General features: G+C 45.5%; 2 long non-coding RNA genes and 2 other non-coding genes across 11 annotated transcripts in view; 3 read left to right on the forward strand and 1 right to left on the reverse strand.

Moving 5' to 3' along the window:
• Positions 1–9,212, reverse strand: part of LOC142827042 (uncharacterized) — a 30,772-nt gene extending 21,560 nt beyond the window's left edge. Inside the window, exon 1 of the long non-coding RNA XR_012901412.2 lies at positions 8,498–9,212. This is a non-coding gene — a long non-coding RNA (uncharacterized LOC142827042). The remainder of the gene's footprint in view (positions 1–8,497) is intronic.
• Positions 9,213–9,291: 79 nt separating this feature from the next.
• Positions 9,292–21,133, forward strand: LOC102452332 (uncharacterized). Of its 8 annotated transcripts, XR_012901411.2 has the most exons (6): positions 9,389–9,403; positions 10,376–10,419; positions 14,876–15,002; positions 15,537–15,650; positions 16,748–16,847; positions 19,557–21,093. It is a non-coding gene; the product is annotated as an uncharacterized LOC102452332 (long non-coding RNA). The 8 variants fall into 8 exon arrangements; XR_001368828.4 differs by lacking the exons at positions 9,389–9,403; positions 10,376–10,419 and adding an exon at positions 9,292–9,310 and having other exon boundaries at positions 19,557–21,091; XR_001368825.4 differs by lacking the exon at positions 10,376–10,419 and having other exon boundaries at positions 9,296–9,403; positions 19,557–21,090.
• On the forward strand, positions 15,370–15,451 carry LOC112547184 (small nucleolar RNA SNORD87). The gene has a single exon (XR_003090933.1). It is a non-coding gene; the product is annotated as a small nucleolar RNA SNORD87 (small nucleolar RNA).
• LOC112547185 (small nucleolar RNA SNORD87) lies at positions 16,586–16,668 on the forward strand. The gene has a single exon (XR_003090934.2). It is a non-coding gene; the product is annotated as a small nucleolar RNA SNORD87 (small nucleolar RNA).
• Positions 21,134–21,164: the final 31 nt, after the last annotated feature.

A 21,164-nucleotide genomic window follows, 5' to 3' on the forward strand; every position in this document is an offset into this window, starting at 1 on the left:
GTTTAGCAACAGGCCAAGTTTGTCAAAGGTCAACTGTATCAGGTTCACATGAACCTCCACCTGCACCGTGGAGTGATACTTAATAAGCCAGTCATCAAGATACGGGAACGGCATTTGGTAAATGGCAAGGGGCCACTGAAAGGCCAAAGAAGAGGACTCTAAATGGATAGGATGTGTGGTTCACCACAAAATGTGGAACCTTCTGTGAGACGGGACTATTGATATGTAAAAGTAAGTGTACTTCAGGTTGAAGGCAACATAACAGTTCCCCAGATCAGGGAGGGAATGATAGCTGTCAGACACCAGGCAAAACTTTAGCTTTTTCATGAATCTGTTGAGATTTTGCAGATTGAGAATAGGTCTGGATTTCCTTTAGTTTATGGGATTAGAAAACATTGGGAGTAGAATCCATTTCCCCTTAGCTCAGTGGTCCCCAACGTTTTGGGGCTGCCGGGCGCCTGGGGGCGGGGCCGCTCAAGGGCCATGTGCTTGGTGGCAGGGCCAAGCATGCGCCGCACGCCTGGGGCCGGCATCGGCATATGCCACGACCCCGGGCAGGGGCCGCCCAGGTGTCACGTGCCTGGGGCCGGCATGTGCGGCAACCCCGGGCAGAGGCCGCCCAGGTGCTGCGCGCCCGGGGCCGGCACCGGCATGTGCGGCGACCTCAGGCAGGGGCTGCCCAGGTGCTGTGTGCCCTAGGGCCGGCACTGGCATGTGCCGTGCACCCAGAGCCAGGGCCGGCACCAGCATGTGCTGCGACCCCGGGCAGGGGTCGCCCAGGCGCCGCATGTACGGGGCCGGCACCGGCATGCGCCGCGACCCCGGGGCAGGAGCCGCCCATGTGCCCGGGGCTGGCACCTGCTGCACGCCCAGGGGCGGGGCCAGCCCAGATTGCTCCGCGGGCGCATATAAATGGCCCAGCGGGCACCATGGCGCCCACGGGCACCATGTTGGGGACCACTGCCTTAGCTCATCATCCCCATTGATAGTCTTCATACTCATCATGGTGCATCATCCCCATTGATAGTCCCATATAAAGGAAGGTTAGCCTTGACTGGATGGGGGTGGGGGTAGTACCTGCATTCTGTTCAGATTCTGTAGGCTTAAAACACCTAAGTGTTCAGTGGCTGGATCCCCTTGTAGTAAGATGAGGGCTTGAAACAAAAGCCCATGTAGCACAGGCCTGGTTTGAGGCCTGAGGTCTAGCTAACAATGGTCAACACTTGGCTAATTTAAAGCAAAGCTAAGATGTGAGCAAAAGGCCCTGCTCACAGAACTTGGCACAAACAGGATTGAGAGTGTAAAACGCTAATTGGTAATAGGCCAAGGTGTAGAACAGTAATTTGTGCTAGGTATTGACTGTAAAACAGTAATTGTTACTGGCCATAAATTGAATGCACATTCCAAAATGATGTTAACACCCACTCATTAAAAAAGACCATGATACTTACACTCCCCAGAGATATCAACCCAGGTTCAGGAAATGATCTAAAATGACAGCATGATGGATAGAAATGATATAATCAAATCACAAGGTACAGGGTGATATCTAAGTAACATCAGAGGGTGGCAACCTGACACATCAGGTGTGACATGTAACCTGTTTGTACCTGTATATAAAGTGGTGTCTTGGGGAGATAGTCTTTGTCCAGCCGGGGGGGCAGCAGGTCTCCCATTGATTGAGCTGAGTCTATTGTTACAGAGAACATATGCTTCTTCATCAAGTTGTGTCCCCGAGGGTGCTCCACTCGAGGTGCTGGGCTCATCCCGGCGCCGCAGACCGGAGGAATTTTCTGTAGCAGTAACCCCCCTACCAGACCGCGCATGCGCGACTGCCTCTTCACGCCTCTCAGCTGAGTGCGGTCTGGTCCTGTCAGTTTCTCTCCAACCGTCCGCAGCCACAGATGGAGTTACATTAGGTTCCCTTTGCCTCTCTAATGGGAAAGGGAGATCTCTTAGTTAGACTTTGTTTCTTGTTATTTGTAGATTAGTTGTAGTCCCGTTTTCTTTAAAAAACAAAACAAAAAAACAACAACTTGTTTTTCTCTTCTGATGGTCAGTCCCTGCCTAACCGGCATTGACCTGACTGAAATTGACTAAAAAAAATAAAAATAAAAAAATAAAAGAAGTAGAAAGGGGGAAAGCAGAACGACAGGATGCCAGGATCACCTGGATTCAAAAAGCGTATTCAGTGCCTGGAGGCCATGCTGGTCTCCGATGGGCATTCCTGCTGTGTGAAGTGCTTCGGGGATTCTCATGTCCCGGCAAAGTGCAGCCATTGTGCAAATCTGACAGCTCGCGCTAGAAGGGATCGCGAGCTGAGGGAGAGAGTCCTTTTATTCAACAAGGCTCTCCAGCCTCCACAAATCTCCGAGCTGCGCTCTGCAGACGAACATCACACTGCACGAGAGATCCCCCATGGGATCCAGAAGACACCTGGCGGCAGAGCAGAGAAGCTGGGGACCTCTGGCTCTTTGCCGAGGTTCCCTGCAAAAAAGTCGGTCAAGGGTCGCAGCTCCTCGGCCCCTTCTGTAGCCCGCCATAAGGACTCTGCTCCGGCACCCAAAAAGGGCTTGCGAGTGGAGTCGGTGCCGGCAATGGCTCCAACGGCCGCTGTGGAGCCAACAGGGGAAGCCTCAGCACCGAGATGTTCTGCGCATGCACAAGCACAGCCAGCTGTTCCGGCACCCGCAGGGCTTTCCCTCGGTGCTGTTCTATGCTCCCCGGTGCCAGAGGCACCGGCACCAAATACAGCACCGCAGCAGGAGACTCTGCCGGTGCAGCCTGAGGCTGTGACGTCATCACCTGATCCAGCAGCACCGAGCCTGAGCTCTGCAGAGGATCAATTTACAGAACCTCCCTTGCTGCCACAAGCGGCTCCCCAGCCTTCCTTCATTTCATTAGTGCCATCTAAAAGGCAGCACAGTTCTGCACGGGTCCGGACACCATCGCTGACACCGGACCGTATGACCTTCTCACTTGGACCTGACTCACCTGCCTCTTTCCGTGCTGATACCTATTGTCATCGTCATCATTATGCATCTCCCAGAAAGCACTACTATAGGTCACCTCGTCGCTCACCACCATGTCGATACTACTGGGACCACTGTTCAAGGTCTCCTCGTTACTCCAGCAGATCCTTATCGCCACGGTCTCCAAGATGTACAGCACATTCTTGTCGCTATGACATGCTCAGAAGACACAGCCGGTCTCCGTGCTATGACAGGCGGTACAACCAATGTTACCACGAGTGCTCTTCCTTTTCGTCTCATCGCAGAAGGCATTTGCGGTCATGTTCACTGTAATTGTCTCAGACGAGTCTGCACGTTATGTCACTCCACCGTCCTCTGCTGGAGATGTGGATTCAAGCTATCAGGAAGACAAACAGGACCACACTCCTCAGCAGAAGCAGCAGTGCCATGATTCTACAGCACACCACTCCTCTTCGTCGCCTGATGATGCAGTGGTCCCTAGTGACTTGTCTCCTACGGAGGACCACAAACAATTCCAGGAGCTCTTCAAAAGGGTTGCTCAATCCCAGGACATCCAAACCATGGATGTGCAGCAGAAACAGCATCGGTTGTTGAAGAATTTACAACCCTCCCAAAAGTCGAAGCTCGCCTTTCCCTTTGATGATGCTATCTTAGAGGTTGCCAGTGACATCTGGCAGACTCCAGCTACATCCCTACCAACTAATAAGAGGTCGGACAAGAAATACTTCATAAGCCAGAAGAGTATGGAGTTTTTGTTTACACATCCTCAGCCCAACTCCCTTGTGGTGGACGCTGCACAACAAAGAGTAAAAATGTCCAAGGCCAAGAATGCTTCTTATAACAAGAAGGCTAAATGCCTTGATGTCTTGGGCAGGAAAATATATTCCTCTGCTACATCAGCTCTGAGGATGTGTAACTTTGCATCGCAACTGGCAAATCATGATTTTGACAACTATTCAAAGCTGGTCCCTCTATTTGAACACTTGCCTGATTCCAAGCGCCAGATTCTTAAGGCGGTAATCCAGGAGGGCTATACAATCGCCTGAACAGCCTTGCAGATTGCGCTTGACACAGCTGATGCAGCCGCTAGATCCACAGCTTTGGCCATAGTCATGCGTCGAGAGTCTTGGCTGCACCAGGCCGCTGTTCCGAAGGAGTTGCAGGCCAAGGTGGAAGATTTGCCTTTTGATCGCCAGTCACTCTTTGCCCAATCAATCAATCAATCAGGTCTTCCACTCGGATAGGGATACACGTACAACTTTAAAAACACTTGGAATGTACACGCCTCCCTACAAGCGTAGAAGATATATGTTCCCTACATTAGGCAAAGACCTTTCTCTTATGTGACACCTCGAAACAAGCCATATGAACAACAGAAGTCGAGACAGTGCCCCCAAAAGCGTCGTCAATAGCCTAACAAAGCGTCCTCCCAGCAGCAGGGCCGGCAGCAGGTTTGATATGTTGATCGAGGGACTGTGGACCACCCCTTTGACAGAGACTCCAAACGTCATACAAGGAGGGTTCCATCATCGTCTCAGACCCTATCAACATTGCTGGGCTCTCATATCCACCGAACGGTGGGTTCACGACGTAATCACCTCAGGATATGCCATTCTCTTCACTTCTCTTCCCCCGTCCTCCCCCCCTTCCCTGTCCCTTTTCAGGGACCCCTCTCACGAGACTCTTCTTCACCAGGAAATCTCTCGCTTGCTCACGTTAGGAGCGGTGGAAAGGGTACCAACTCGCTTTGTGGGAAGAATATTCTATTCTCGTTACTTCCTCACCCAGAAGAAGTCAGGGGGTTGGAGGCCTATCCTGGACTTACGTCGACTCAACCATCATCTCAGACGACAAAAATTCAAGATGGTCACGTTATCTTTGATCATTTCTGCTCTTGACAAAGGGAATTGGTTCATGTCCCTCGATCTTCAGGACGCTTACTTTCACATAACAATACATCCTGCTCACAGAAGATTCCTTCGTTTCGTGGTGGGGTCCGACCACTATCAGTGCCGTGTACTACCCTTCGGTCTCTTGGTGGCCCCACGGGTTTTCTCCAAAGCCCTGGCTTCCACTGTCAACGAGGCCACGAGGGGGGTGTCCACCACTACCACTCTGTTTGCAGCCCTTGGACTCATAATCAATCTAGAGAAGTCCTTCCTGACGCCAACTCATGACCTGGAGTTTATTGGATCAAGACTCGACTCCCTGACCGTGAGGGCATACTTGCCTCTAAAGAGGTTTCATCTCATACAGGACTTGGTGCAGTCAGTATCAATTTCTCCCAAGTCCTGAATACTCACCTGTTTACAGTTGTTGGGGCATATGGCAGCCACCACGTATGTGGTTCTGCATGCCAGGCTTCATCTTCGCAGTCTTCAACATTGGTTGTACACCGTGTACACGCCTCGGATGCACAGTACAAAGAGGGTGGTTTCGGTGCCAATGCAGGTCCGGACTTCCTTGGCATGGTGGGACAGCCCCAACAATATACTGGTAGGGGTCCCCTTTCATGCCCACTAGCCAGCACTACAGATCACGACAGATGCCTCCCTGCTCAGTTGGGGTGCTCACCTTCAGGAGCACCGGGCACAGGGTCTCTGGATGCCCCAGGAAACACTACAACATATAAACTTTCTCGAACTAAGGGCAGTCTTCAATGCTTGCAAGCATTTCCTCCACATCATTCAAGGTTGCTCAATACAGATTCTCACCGACAACATATGCATGGTGTATTACATCAACAGGCAAGGAGGGGCACGCTCTCGCTTTCTTTGTGCAGAGGCGGTATGCCTGTGGAATTGGGCGATTCGGTAGGGTATCACCATAACAGCAGCATACCGTCCCGGAAAGGACAACGTGATCGCCGATACTCTTGAGCAGGCATTTCCTCTCACAACACGAGTGGGAGTTACACAACATTTTCCAACTCTGGGGCTTCCCCAATGTAGTCTTGTTCACCACCCAACACAACAGAAAATGTTATCAGTATTGCTCACGAGCGGACATCTGCAAAGGCTCTTTGGGGGATGCCTTCCTGCTGGACTGGAGTCGTCATCAATTGCTGTACTCCTTTCCTCCTCTTCCACTCATCCCGAGAGTTCTGGAGAAAATAGCAGCAGACAGCGCAACAGTAATTCTGATAGCGCCTTTCTGGCCCTGGCATATCTGGCTAACACAGCTGTCGAGAATGTCAGTTGCCGAACCACGACGGCTACTGAGTCTGTTCAACTTATTGTCTCAGCAGCACGGCACAATGCTCCACCCAGCCGTCGACGGCATGCACCTGACAGCTTGGAACCTAGCTGGCTCCAAGCATCCAAGCTCTCCTGCTCTCAGGACGTGAGGCATGTGTTGATTAACAGTAGGCGGCATATGACACGTAAATCCTACCTCCATAAGTGGCATCGTTTTCAGTCATGGTGCTTGGCGAAGGATCTTGACCCTCTGTTGCTGCCTATACAACAGATCCTTGACTATGTGATGCATCTAAAGGCAACGGGAATGGCGATTTCTTCCCTAAGAGTGCATCTAGCGGCAATTTTGGCCTTCCGTCTTCCGGTGGATGGTCATTCGGTGTTCGCTCATCCTATCACCAAAAGATTTTTGAAAGGACTTGGCAATTTATATCCGGCCCATAGGACCCCGCCAGACCCTTGGGACTTGCCGTTAATATTGGACACTCTGACTCATCCGCCCTTTGAGCCGCTGGCAACATGTGATCTACGAATGCTCATGATGAAGACGGTGTTACTCCTTGCCATTACGTCAGCTCGTCGAGTGAGCGAATTGGCGGCTCTTTCGGCTGATCCACCGTACACGCAATTCTTCAACCATGCAGCAGTACCGCGTATCCAACCAGCGTTTTTGCCAAAGATCAACTCGGCTTTACATATAAATGAGCCCATAACCCTTCTGACTTTCTACCCAAAGCCTCACTCCTCATCGGAGGACACACGCCTGCACACTCTGGATGTCAGGCGAGCACTGGCCTTTTACCGTGACAGAACTCGGATCTTTAGGAAGTCTCAACGGCTTTTCCTTTCTACAGCCGAACGTTCCAAGGGCAAGCAACTCTCTGCTCAGCGTATTTCCCGCCTGGTCGTCACTTGCATCACACGATGTTATGCCTTGCATAACATATCTCTTCCAAGTGAACTTCATGCTCATTCCACCCGGGGCATAGCAACATCTATTGCCTATCTTCGCGGAGTACCATTGCAGGACATATGCCATGCGGCAAACTGGTCGTCTACCCTCACATTCACTAGACACTATGCCCTCGTGAACGTACTTACCTCTGATTCAAGGGTGGCCCAGGCTGTCTTGTCTACAGCATGGGACCTATAGGTCCGAAGCACTCATAGGACAATTGACCACTGCTGTGTACTCACCTCGAGTGGAGCACTCTCGGGGACACTACTCAATGAAGAAAAGAGAGTTACTCACCCTGTGCAGTAACATCTGTTCTTCGAGATGTGTGTCCCTGTGGGTGCTCCACGTCCCACCCTCCTCCCTGCTTCAGAGCTCCTATTTATATCTTTCAGATGCTTTCGGTTGGGAGGAAACTGACGGGACCGGACCGCGCTCAGCTGAGAGGCATGAAGAGGCATTCGCGCATGCGCGGTCCGGTAGGGGGCTACTGCTACAGAAAATTCCTCTGGTTTGTGGCGCCGAGACGAGCCCAGCATCTCGAGTGGAGCACCCACAGGGACACACATCTTGAAGAACAGATGTTACTGCACAGGGTGAGTAACTCTCTTATAGTGGTTGAATAAGAGCCTACCGACAGCAACTACTGTACGTGGCTTAACAATAAACCTGGCTGGGTGCCTTCGATCCTTATCTGATTTGTGGTCTTTGGGGGCTCTTTCAGAGTTTGCTGGGTTGACTAATTGCACAAATCAACATGGCACGCATCAGTGAGTACACATACATGCAGCCTTTTGGTTATCATCATCCATGGAGCAGGAGGTCTGTCAGGATACCACACCCGTAAATCCTGACTTACTCCATCAGTGACACTACTGCACTCCTCATAGTAGCCTGGTGAAAGGCCAAGAGCTGGTCCTCAACTGGAGGGGAGACCATATAAAATAGGAAGAATTTTAAAATATTGGGTTTATCTATTTGAGTCCTTGCTGGTTGAATTATTTTGTGAGTAGTTCTTCTAAAGACTGGTGATTGTAATTCAATTTCTAACATCAGCTGGCTTCATCAAAAGATCATCTTGTGACTAGCATATTTGTTGGCAGCCTGACCAAGAGAGGTCAAGGATTGAAATAGCATAGACTGAAACTACTCTAATATTCTAGATGAGACTTTTCCAGTTTGGGTTTAAGGTGCAATTTGGGAGAAGCATGCAATGCCAAACAATTCTACCTAATTAGTGGATAAATATAGGGCATTATTTTCCAGGGTGACCCCACCCCTCTAATATCTGACCCCACCCCTCTAATATTTACTACTTCACTGTAACTTTTAAAATGTAAAGGAAGGCTTACTAGTGAAGTTGGTTTGGATCTGGGACATACTGCTGCAGAGGCACCATGGTCAGCAACACAGCAAATAGCTGAACAAGCATTTGCACTCCAGGCCGTAAAGAGATACAGCTTACTCCTAGAATACTGAAGCTCTGGGATGAATAAGCAAGAAAATGGGGTCTGGAGAGTCTTAAAAAAGTTAGGAAATGCAAAAGTTAAGTCCGATCTTAATATTGCATTAGTACAGTTTCTAATGTTACCGAGTGGGAAGAGGAAAATAACCAAAGGGGAGCGGCAGGGAAATGTTAAGAACGGTGTAATTCCATTTTGCACAACTCCACACGCTGCACCACCATTTTAGGTTCATTAAAACTCATCTTCGGAATCAGGAAGTCGAAAGGGTTTTCCTCAGTTCTGCACAGATCAGTTTTCAATCAGTGAAAGCAGCCGGAAGTGGGAGACCTTCCTTTCCCCCCACCAAAGGGAGGGGGAACATAAAGTCCGGAGCGTGCTCCTGTGGCTCACTGGGAGACTGCACGAGGGAAACAGCAGAGATAGCCGAACACGTGCCTCCGCGACCGCAGCTCGGACACTGGGCTGGCTGCGCATGCGCAGAGCCGGCAGACGGGGAGGGGGGGGGGAGAACAAAGCGAGGCACTGCGCAGGCGCGTCTGAGACAGTCAAGTCCCTGCTGATTAATGGGGCCAACCCAGCCAGGCGCTCCGGCAATACTTCCGGTCACGCGGCAGGAACAGGAGCGGCGTTTGTCACGTGGGCGCGGCAACGTTTTAAATGGGAGAGCGGAGGCAGTTTCTCCTTCCGTTTCCCTTGTGGGTGAGCGCGCGCCGGAGCTGCACGAGGCGCGGCTCTGGTGGGAACGGGGCCGTTGGGCGGGGATAGCGCGGCGGGCTGGGCTGAGGAGTTCCTGTGAGTGTGGGGGGAGAGCGCTGTGCTGATGGGGGGGGGGGGCTGTGGTGGGCTGGATGGGTGTGCGTGGGAGACGCCGGGAGAGGAGAGAGCAGCAGTGCGGGAGAGGGGGTGCTGCATGTAACCATTGGCACATTCACATCCCTAGCTGATACTCGGGATGTCAACAATAGCTGCAACTATACTGTATATTTCTGTCACTACAGGTAATATTCAGGCAGGTAGTGCTCTCATAGCAACAGAAAACACTTTGTGCATGTGGACAAATTTCTAGTCTCGACTAAGCAAGCCCAACTTGGATGGGATAGAAGATTAGTCAGCGAACAAGTCTCGGTGTAGCTGTTCAATATCTTTTGTCCGTGCAGGCTGCATCTATGCTTTGGGGCTATGCTGGCATCCTCTTAGACCAGTGTTTCTTAAACTGTTGCATGGCACACCAGTGTGCTATGAGGCAGTCAGGTGTGCCGTGGAGAAAACAAAAAATTCTCTTCCCCCGTCCCCCTGCAGAATCTGTAGACAGCTCCCATTGTGGCTGTCCTCCCTCTCCCCCAGCCCGCAGGACGGTCTCACGTGGCCTCTGCTGCTGCGCAGCTTTCTCCTTGTGTACGGGTGGCAGTTTTTTACAACGGCTGCTGCTGAGAGAGGAAGGAGTGGCCAGACCTGAGAAGCTGCTCCCAGACCTCGGTGTTTTAAAACTGCTACCTGTGGGGAACCCGGCTCAGGCTCTCCTGCTCTCCCCCACTTGGGCTCTTCTGCCCTCCCCCCCCATGTGCTGCTGCTCTCTCTCCCCTGTGCCCCTCCCCAGCCTTCTGGGGGAAGTGGCAGAGTTTAATCTGGCAGGGATGGTTGGAGTTTCTCCTCCCCTCTCCCCTCCTGCCCCAGCCAGAAGCCTGGCCTGGTGCTGCAGCTGTGCTGGGTTCCCCGCTGCAGGGGAGGGGGACTGAGCTTTCTCTTATCCCCTTTCCCTCCCAGGAACAAGAGCATGTTCCCTGGAGGCTTGCAGGATGCCAAGCCAGGTAAACATCCCCCCTCATGCCCAGACCCTGCATCCAAATCCTCCCTCACTCTCTTCCCCCTGCCAAGACCCTGCATTCCCAGCTTGCTTTGACACCCTGCCCCAAGTCCCCTTCTACACTCTCCCTGCCCCAGATCCCCCCCACACTCCCTCCTGGCCAGACACCCTGCCCAGGGACTCTCTACCCTACCTCCTGGTTCGATGTGGGTTTTTTTGTTCCACACCCCCCAAAAAAAATCCTTGGTGTTCCCCATTTAAAAAAAATTTTTTTGGTGTTCCTCAGTCTTAAAATGTTTAAGAAACATTGTCTTAGACGTACACTGGAAAAAAAAGGGGGGGGGGAACAAAGGTAGGAGAGGTGTACATTTCTCTCCTGTTTTACCGCAATGGCCTTTTAACTTTGTTCACAAGTGATAATATACAACTATTCAGAGCTCTTTATACCAGCAATATCTAGTCAGTGCTTGTCTAGTGTCATTGCAGCTTTGCATACTTTACTGATCTAACTGAATGTGTTGTTTAACACCTTCGGATCTGATAAGCCAACCTAATTTTGTAGTTTAACTGCATTGCTCAGGAGACTGAAATATTTCACATCCTATGTGATGTAATTAAGCTGACCAGTTGCACACAGCAAGTTGCTAGATGAATTCTTCCATTGAGCTAGCTAATGCCCCTTAAGAGAGCACACATGAAAAAAGCGTACTGCCACCCCTGATTGCAGCTGGGTGCTGTAGGCAGGGGCTGCTTCGGATGCTTAGAGTAGCCTCTTGAGAGTAATGCTTACCAGTTAACCTTTTGTATCCCTAGTATCGCTAAAGCAAGTCCAACTCAGATGGGATAGAATATTGATTAGCAAACAAGTCTCTGTAGCTGTGCAATATTTTTCAATGAATCACCCACATTTTTGTAATGCTACCACTTTGTGATATTTAAAATATGAATACGGGCAAATAGAATTAGAAACAAAAAAATTTTAATGGTTGCAAATATCTGTTATCTGAGATTGGGCGTACCAACCAATTAGAATAAATATTTCAAAAGCAATTCTTTTTTATGACTTCCAATTAGAAATCTGATTTGGGCAAAAAAATCAAAACCTACTTGTTAAATCCCTGACCACAAAGGAGAGTAAATATTGTACTGTTGCATTAAGGATAAATTGTATAGCAAAAATATCTACAGGTTATGAAGAAAATGAATTAATCCCAACTTGATTTATTGGAAATTGGTTTTGAAACTAACCAGGAAACGACCTTCAGTTTTCCACCTAAGTGTCCAGTGTACTTTCAGTTAACGATAGATCTCTGGGACCTTGTGTGATGTCTGACAGAGAAACCAGAAAGTATAGTTTCAACTAGTACTTAAATTCTAATTAGGGTTTTCAGTTAATCATAGCTATCTCATCATTAACTCAAAGTGGTGATTAAAATCACGATTAATCGCAGTTTTAATAACACTGTTAAACAATAAGATGACAATTGAAATTTAATTGTTTTTCTGTTTTCAAATGTATTTTTTTCAATTATAGCACTGAATACAAAGCATGCAGTGCTCATTTTATATTAGTTACAAGTGTATTGTAAAAATGATAAAATAGTACTTTTCAATTCATCTCATACAAGTACTGTAGTGCAAGCTCTATATTGTGAAAGTGCAGTTTACAAACAAATTTTTGTTTTTGTTATATAACTGCATTTCAAAACAATATAAAATTTTGGAGCCTACAAGTCCATAAATTGATCATTGTTCAGCCAGTTTCTGTGACAGACAAGTTTATTTATGGGTGATAATGCTCCCTGCTTCTTTTCATTTTCAGGTTACTTTGTAAACAAGCATTTATATGGCACTTTTTTTGTAGCAGGCATTGCAAGGTACTTAAGTGCCAGATATGCTAAATGTTCACATGCCTCTTCATGCTTTGGCCACCTTTCCAGAAAACATGCTCACATGGTGATGACACTTGTTTAAAAAAAATAATGCATTCATTAAATTTTTGACTGACCTTGAGGGAGCAGGAATTGTAGGTCTCCTGCTCTGTTTTATCTTCATTATGCCATATATTTCGTATTATAGCAGTCTGGGATGATGACCCAGCACAGGATGTTTGTTTTAACACCAACACAGATCTGACAAAATGCAAACGCAGATCTGACAAAATGCAAAGATATGGTACCCATGTGAGATTTCTAAAGAGTTTCAGAAATTGACCCAGGGCTTAAACTGCAGTGCTTTTCAAAATCAGAGGGATGGAGTGTGGAGCATGCTTTCAGAAGCCTTAGAAGGGTATCACTCCAATGTTGAAATTACAGAATTTGAACCACCAAAAAAGAAAATCCGCCTTCTGCTGGTGGCATCCGACTCAGATGATGCATTGTCGACTGACATGTTCATTTCTTTTGATCGTTATCAAGCAGAACCCATCAGTATGGATGTATGTCCTCTGGAATGGTGGTTTAAGTGTGAAGTGACATGTATCTTTAGCACATCTGGTGCACATACCTCTTGTGATGCCAAGTATAGTAGTGCAACGTGCACATGTGTTTTCACTTTCAGGTGAAATTGTAAACAATCAGCAAGTATTATATCCTGTAAACGTCTGAGTGATTGGCTGAACAAGAAGTAGGGCTGAGTAGATTCATAGGCTGTCTACATTGGCACGATCTTGTCAGTAATGACAGGAGTTAGTTCTTGTGTGTTCTACTTTCAATAAGAGTGTCTAAATGTTGAGGCTGTGGAGGAATTAGGATGAGAGGAGTGTCGTCTTCCTTTTCCCTGTCGGAATGGAAAAACTGAGGGTATATTTACACTACAAGCTGTGTCTACATTGGTGTGATCTTGTGCAAAAGCGGCTGCTTTTGAGCCAAAACCTGCTGCTTGTCTACACTAGCCGCAAGTTCTTGCGCAAGAACACTGATGTTCTAATGTATGAGATCAGTTCTTCTTGTGCAAGAACTATGATGCTCCCACTCAGTAAGAAGCCCTCTTGCGCAAGAGAGCGTCTACACTGGCAAGGATGCTCTTGCGCAAAAGCACATGCCAGTGTAGACGCTCTCTTCTGGAAGAGTTTTTGCACAAGAACTCTTCCGCAAAAGAGTTCTTGCGCAAGATCATGCCAATGTAGACGTAGTTCAAGGGTTTACATTTTTCCATTGTTTTATTTTTGAATGCCGTTTTTAACTAACATTGTAGAAAAACATCCATAATATTTAAATAAATGGCATAAAATACCATTTAACAGTACAATTAATCACAATTTTAAAAATTGCTTAAGTCCTGATTCTAATAAAAATTTTAATCTTAAGACAGTTTTTAAAATGGAGTGAATGTAATTTGCATGTTAAAAACAAAAAAATGGGCACTACCTGCTAATGTGTTATGTACACTAATTTGAAAGGATAGAGTTTCTTGTGGAAATGAACAGAGATCATTTCCTGTTATGTCCTCAGCACAACTACTATCATTTCTGAGACGAATCCACTTATATTTGTAGTAACACATTATTTTGGAGCAAACTTACTTGATTGTAAATCACAAAATTCTTATCTAAGGCTTGCTTTAAGACACCTAAACTATTATACTGCAGTTTACATGTGTTTCGTGAAATTGAGCTGGATTTTGTTAGGCAATATAAGATATTTACTATTGGCAAATTGTCTTTATTGATTATTTTGAGTTATTTTCAGTCTTTCATGTGTTCCAAATAATGATAAATTGGACAGATAAAGAACCTTACTGCAGCTGATATGTCTTCATAAATCATTTTTCTTCAGCAGCTTGGTGTCCTAATTCTTATGATAAATTGCCACTTTGTCACTGGGGAGTTTGGTTAGAGAGATGTTCAGTGCTCCTGATCATGCCCTTTCCATAGTATAGTGACATACTTAAAAGCAGCAGTTATCTTGGGACTCCATTGTAGAGGGTATTGGTTTGGTAGTCTGAGGCAGCATAATCTTGGTAGGAGTTCTGGCCTTAAATTGAACCTTCAGGGCCTATGCCATTGTGCTTACATGGAGATGTGTGCTCCCAAAGTGAGGTACATATAACCTTTAACCTTAGTTCATCTTTTATACTTGTCAAACCCAACTGGACAAAAAAATGCAATGACTACTCATTAGGAACATCATGCCCTTGTAAAATCAATAATTCTGCATAGAGGAACATGGTTAAAAATGTAGACTTAACCACAAATTATTTTAATGGGCAAAATAGTAAATCCTTCTGTTTAGCCTCTTATTACTTAAAAATTACTAAACTTAAGCTATTTTCATTAAGAGTTCTGGGATAATATTGAGTTATCACTGGGATAAGTGTTGCATTGCTGATAATCTTCTGGGCCCATTTTCCAAGTGAGTGGTGAGAATTTCTGCAACTGAAATTGCATTAGAACTCTGAATAAGCCAAATAATTTGACTTCCTGTCAACTGTTCAAAATATCTTGAACTTTTTTCTTTAAGGTAATGAGGACCAAATTAGCTATTGGTATTTATTTCTGATGGTAGTGCAAGTTTCGTCTCTGGACTCGACCATGCTATTCCGTCGTAACCAGCAAGGTGTTACGTGAACTGTTAAAGAAATAAGACTGTGAGTACATTGTTGGGTTTTGTGTCTCCACCTCCGTTGTAAATACACAGTGCTTGGAGAGCTTCTGCAAGCTTGCAACTAGGAAACTTGTTTTCTGTTAAATACAGACCCAGCTCACTGTTTAGAGCATTTTGATTTTGAGCAGAGAAAAGAAGCAAGGTAGTGGTGAGGAAAACCCTTGCTTGTCAGGTCATTTTTTCCATGTGACTGTATGTTCTGTATTAGCATATGTAAATTATTTTAAAATATGCACCTGGATGTTGACAGACTTTCCCAAGTGGCTGAAATGCTGGGAAAAGTGCCTGGGTATGTGTGTTTTCATAAAGTTATGGCAGTAATAGCTGTATCGTAGATGGGAAGTTGTTTTGCTGGCATAATGATGATTTTTTTTTGCCGTTTACCCAACTGAATGTTTCATTGATGTATATTTCTGAATCTGAGATGCCAGTACATCTGTTAAATAAACCAAATAACAAGAAATTTCTATAATTCAGTGATCCACATGAATTTCTATTTTTTTCCCCACTCAAACAGCACACATGAGCATTCATCTCATTTTCCTGCTCTGCCCAGAACTACCTATATTGCAAGATGGCGTTTCAAATGCTGCTTATGTGAAATATACCAGCTTTAACCTGAACTGCTGAGGTAATTTAAATGCTTGTTTTGTATCTCCAGTATTTCAGCTGTAGGATATATGAAGATTTGCTGAAGTTTATTGCATAGACAAGTTATCAATTAATTAGTAGAGTTAACTCTGGTTCTCTTTAGAAACCAGAGAGCAAATATAGCCATGCTTCACCTTGCCATTCATCCCCATCCTACAGTGATGGAAACTGCATTGTACAGTGATGAGTAATTAGGCTAGTGAGTGGGCTGCAAGAGGGGGGGGAGGTGTGCTCTGGCCCAGTTGGGCTGCAATGACAGTGGCTGGGAAGCCCATCGTGTGCAGCAGGACAGTGGGTGGGTGCCTGGTGTGTGGCCCAGCGGGGCTACCAGGGGAGCTAGAAAGCCTTGGGCAGCAGGGCAGGGTTGGTGCTGGCAGTAAGGGGGGGGGCCACAAATGACCACCTCTGGTCTAGTAAAAGCCCTCATCCAAGACCACTCCGGTCTTGAGGGTGCTGGACCCTGGAGGTCCAACCTGTACCAGAAATCAGAATTCAGTAAGTCAAATCTTCATCTGGTAAAAATCTGTACAGAATAGGTTTATGATGCTTTCCCATAATGTTCCTGTAACTATAGATGACTTATACCAGCTGAGGATATGGCTTGGTGCTCAAAGGCTTTATTAGGCCAGGAGTTAGAGAGCTGTTCCTATTTTTATCCAGCCCCTGTCTTGTAGTGATCCTTTATTTCTGTACAGCAATCTAAAAATAAGTTGGAGAATGAAAGGGGGGGGGGGGCGGCGCAAGAATTGCATTTGTGCTGTTTTGTATTGCAGAAAATGATTGAAATTCAAGTTTTAAAAATGTTTTCTCCAGAGGCAAGTGATACAGTTTTGTCCAGATTATCATGCTGGACATACTGCATGAAGAAAAGTTCTCATTTTGAAATTAATTTCTTAGCATCTTGAACAACATGTTACTGGCATAATGATGATTTCCTTTTGCCGTTTACCCATCTGAATATATATATTGATGTAAATGTTGAAGTCTGAGATGCCAGTAAAGATTTGGATAAGCTCAGTAGTTTAGCTTGTCATTTTGTTCCTTTTTATACACTTTTATTTCTGCCATTTTTTTCAGTGGGAAATATCTTTGATTTGCTGAGTTCAGTACATTCAGAAATGCCACTGCCTGACTTTGTCCTACTCTTTGCAACCAGCAAGATGTTTGAATTCTCAAGGTAATTTGTAGGTGGTAATTTTTTGTGGTGTCTTTGTATAAATCTTTGCCCTGAAAGGAATGAAACCTAGCACAGCTAACGGGAGCAGAAGTCTAGGTTAAAATACACGAACCTGCACCACAAACGAGTCCGGGAGATCAATCCTTTTTAAAAAGTTGTGAGAATGGTCCTTTGGCCATTCTGGGAGAGGACTCAACATTTTGAAAAGCCTATCTTTCAGATGAGTTGGCCCACCTCAAAATTAATGTAATGGGCTGCTGCTTAATCATGATTAACTCAATAATTAATCAATTATTTTAATCACCATTAATTGAAGTTTTAATCACACGGTTAAACAGTAAAATATTAATGGAAATTGTTTACACTTCTGGATGTCTTTCTACACTTTCAAATTTGTTTGTTACAACACAATACAAAGTAGACAGTGTATGCTTTATTTTTATTACAAATATTTGCACTGTAAAAAATGATAAAAGAAATAGTATCTTTCAATTCACCTAATATAAGTACAGGTTAAACCTCTAAAATCCGGGACGCTCTGGTCTGGCAACATCTATTGTTCGACAGAACCACGGGAATTGCTGAACCAGAGTCCTGGCTGGGCTGGTGCCAGGGAGCGCACTGTCCTAGCAGCAGCGGGGCTGGTGGCAACAGGGTGCACTGCCCCTGGTCTGGCAAACTCCATGGTTCGGGACCACTCAGGTGCTGAGGATGCAGGACCAGGGAGGTCCCACCTGTACCAGTCTCTTTAATGTGAATGTTCAACTACAATTGTGTGTGTGTATGTGTGTGGGGGGAAGGTTGTTACATAGCTGTATTCAAAACCAAAATTGTAGTCTTCTCAGTCCTACTTATTTAGCCAGTTACTAAGACAAACATGTTTGTTTACATTTATGGGGAAATATTATAAAAGAAGGCATTTGAGAACAGGCACTTTGCATAGCAGTTTTGTAGCTGGTATTGCCAGGCTTTATGCCAGATATGCTAAACATTCCTATGCTCCTTCATGCTTTGGCCAGCCTTCCACAGGACGTACTTCTATGCTGATGCTTGGTAAAAATCATGCATTAATTATATTTTACTGAACCCTTTGGGGAGGAACTGTATGTCTCTTGTTCTATCATCTTTCTGCCATAGATTTATATTGTAGCAGTCTTGGATAATGACTCAAGCACATGTTGTTCGTTCTTTAAGATTTAAGAATGCAAAGAAGGTACCAATGTGAGTTCTAAAGAGCTATAGTGCACTATCTAAGGATTGAGAATCTGAGGTGCCTTCCAAAATCGGAGAGGAACAAGGTGTGGCGCATGCTTTCTGAAGTCTTAAGAGAGCAACAATCTGATGCATAAACTACAAAACTCAAACCACTTAAAAAAACCCAAAAAAAACCCAACCTTCTGATAGTGGTATGTGGGTCAATCTGGACCACTGTGGATCATTATTGAGCAGAACCAATCATTGGCATAGATGCATGCCTGTTGAAATGGTGGTTGAAGTATGAAGGGGCATGAATGCTTAGCACATCTGACATGCAAATAGCAGTGTTGGCTACAACATGTCATGTGAATGCTTGTCCTCACTTTCAGATTACAGGGTAAACAAGAAGCAGGCAGCATTAGCTCCTGCAAATATAAAAATGTAACAACTTTATCTGAGTGACTAGCTGCACAAGATGTGGGGCTGAGTGGACTTTTATAGGATCTAAAATTTTCCATTGTTTTGTTTTTAATGGAGCTATTTTTTTGTACATAATACTACAATTGGGTTGTGTCTACGGAAGCTCATGATACTATCTACATGTTTTGTTAGTCTTTAAGGTGCTGCTAGACCAGTGGTCTCTAACCTTTTTACACCCAAGATCACTTTTTAAATGACAGACCAAGCCAAGATCTACCGCTCCGCCCTTTCCTTGAAGCCCCACCCTCTCTATTCTCCCCTTTTCCATCACTTGCTATCCCCAATCCTTATACTGCTACTTTAAAAAAAAATTCCCACCATTTTTCGCAGCTACTCACCTGTGCTGTTGCTTGGTGAGTAGCTGCTCCTCAAATGAGGAAATCTAATGTAAATGTACTGCGCAGGGTGCAGTTCAGAGAGGGCTCGAGCTACTCTTAGAGCCTCCGAGATCTACTGGTAGATCACGATCTACTGGTTGGTGACCACGGTGCTAGACTATTTGTTGTTTAAGATTTTCATGATAGAGATTGTATTTCAGTACTTGTCTGAGGACTTGAAATACTATTTTTTACAGTACTAATATTTGTAATCCAACATAGTGAGCTCTGTCTGTTCTCTGTAACTAAAATTGATATATTTGAAAACTGTACAAAATATCAAATATTTTAAATGTTCTTTTTAACGTCTCAATTTTTAATTACTTAGCAGCCCTACTAATTTCCCATGAAAGCTATGAATAGAAGAGGAAAAAATGTTTGAGTTACATGTGATCATGTTAATTTTTTGAGAAGAGGGGATCTAACTTTTTGGACCTGAACCTCTTAAATTGTATTGATAGCTTCTTCCCCACATGCTTAATTGCCTGTGAGATTAACAAGCTTAGTTTTAGTCTTGGATGACAGGCTGTTGCTTTGATGGCCTAATGATTTTTTTGCCATTTACCCAGCTGATTTGTTTTTATGCCGTCTTAATTTTGAATTAGCGAGGTTACATAAAGTGTGAATTCAGTGTATTTTTATGCCTGTGTTTCAGAACAAGAGTTTCTGGTATCAACTGGTGCTAATTGCACACTAGACAACACTTGCAGCTGCCAGAAGTCACGGTTTTCAAGATATTTTGAATGTTTCAGAAGCTAATTTTCATCATGTCTGATAGTTTAATATTTTGACTATATTCTAAAGTTATCCATCTGTATTGATACAATGAAAATTGATCAGAACCTTTTTAAGTCAGATTCTCCATTGTATTTAAACATTGCCAAATACTTTTTTTGAGAGAATTATCAGCCTTCATCTTAACTCTAAAATAACATGGTAACACTGATTTTATTTCAGTTAACTTTTAATCTGCTGTTTCAAGAATGTTAAATATGTTAAAAGTAAATGGTTTTGCTTATGAAGATGGTAGAGTGACAGCTCTGATGCTTGAAGTATTCAGAGGCCAGACATTTATGTGAAGAACACAATATAAGCTTTTCTAATCCCAGTCTGAGTTGACAGGACCCCCCCACTAGGGGTGAAGAGGGTACTTGTGTTCATGCCTACTCAAATCTTGTCCCCTGCTTTGCCCGACATCAAGTATGTAGGATGTGATGGTGGTTTTGTAATGCAGAACTGCATCTGCAAGAAATGATCCTGGCACTACCCAGTTGTATGATGCTAGGGAAAATTCAAAAGCAAATTCAAGGTACTGCCACATTGGACCTCCCTGGTCTGGCACCCTTAGCTGTCCCAGGGGAGGTCAGTGCTCCCCTGCTGATTGCCTTGCTCCTGGGCTTCTTTCCTGAAGGCTCTTGGCCCTGCTGCCCCAGAGTGCTCCTTGGGGTTCTTGGCTGGGGCTGTCCATCTGCTGCCAACCCCCCTGCTGCTCAGGCCCACCTCAGCAAGCCTTGCTTCAGCTGGGATTGTTGGCGGGGACTGACTAGCTGCCAACAGCTCCACTGCAACCAGAGGTTCCTTGGCTGGGCCTCCCTCGTCACCTGGCCCTGCTAATCCCAGGTGTTCCCTGGCTGGTTCTGCAGCTTCCTGGCCCTGCTGATGCTGGGGGTTCCCTGGCCAGGCAGGTCTCCTCAGATTCTGCCTGGCCCAGTCAGGCTTCCCTAGTCCCCATTTCTCCCACCTTTGGGGTTGTTTGGTCTAGCAAAGTCCGTGGCCCTGATTTGGGAGGTGCAACCTGTATTTATCTGTTTTGCCAAGAAAATCTTCCAATCACCGGGTGTAAATTCCAACTTTTTTTTTCAATAGAATACTAGAACTGGAAGGAACCCTGAGAGGTCCCCTACCCTCATGGGAGGACCAAACACCTTCTAGACCAGTGGTCTCCAACCTTTTTACCCCCAAGATCACTTTTTAAATCTCTGAACAGGTGAAGATCTACCACCCCACCCCTTCCTTGAAGCCCTGCCCTCTGTTCTCCTCCTGTCCATCACTTGCTATCCCCAGCCCTTACTTACATACTCTGATAAACAGTTTATTTTTAAATTATGCGATATAAAACATTAAAATCACGTGTTATGAAATAAATGGTCTGTTTTTTATTCATGCTATTTAAACTAAAATGAAGCATTTATAATTATACATTTTGTGGGGACAGAGTTCTGCGGCTGGGGGCAGTGGAGAGGGAACAGGGTGCTGGGAGGGC

Source organism: Pelodiscus sinensis, chromosome 2 (assembly GCF_052426305.1).
Source record: "Pelodiscus sinensis isolate ZL-2025 chromosome 2, ASM5242630v1, whole genome shotgun sequence".
NCBI lineage: Eukaryota > Metazoa > Chordata > Testudines > Trionychidae > Pelodiscus > Pelodiscus sinensis.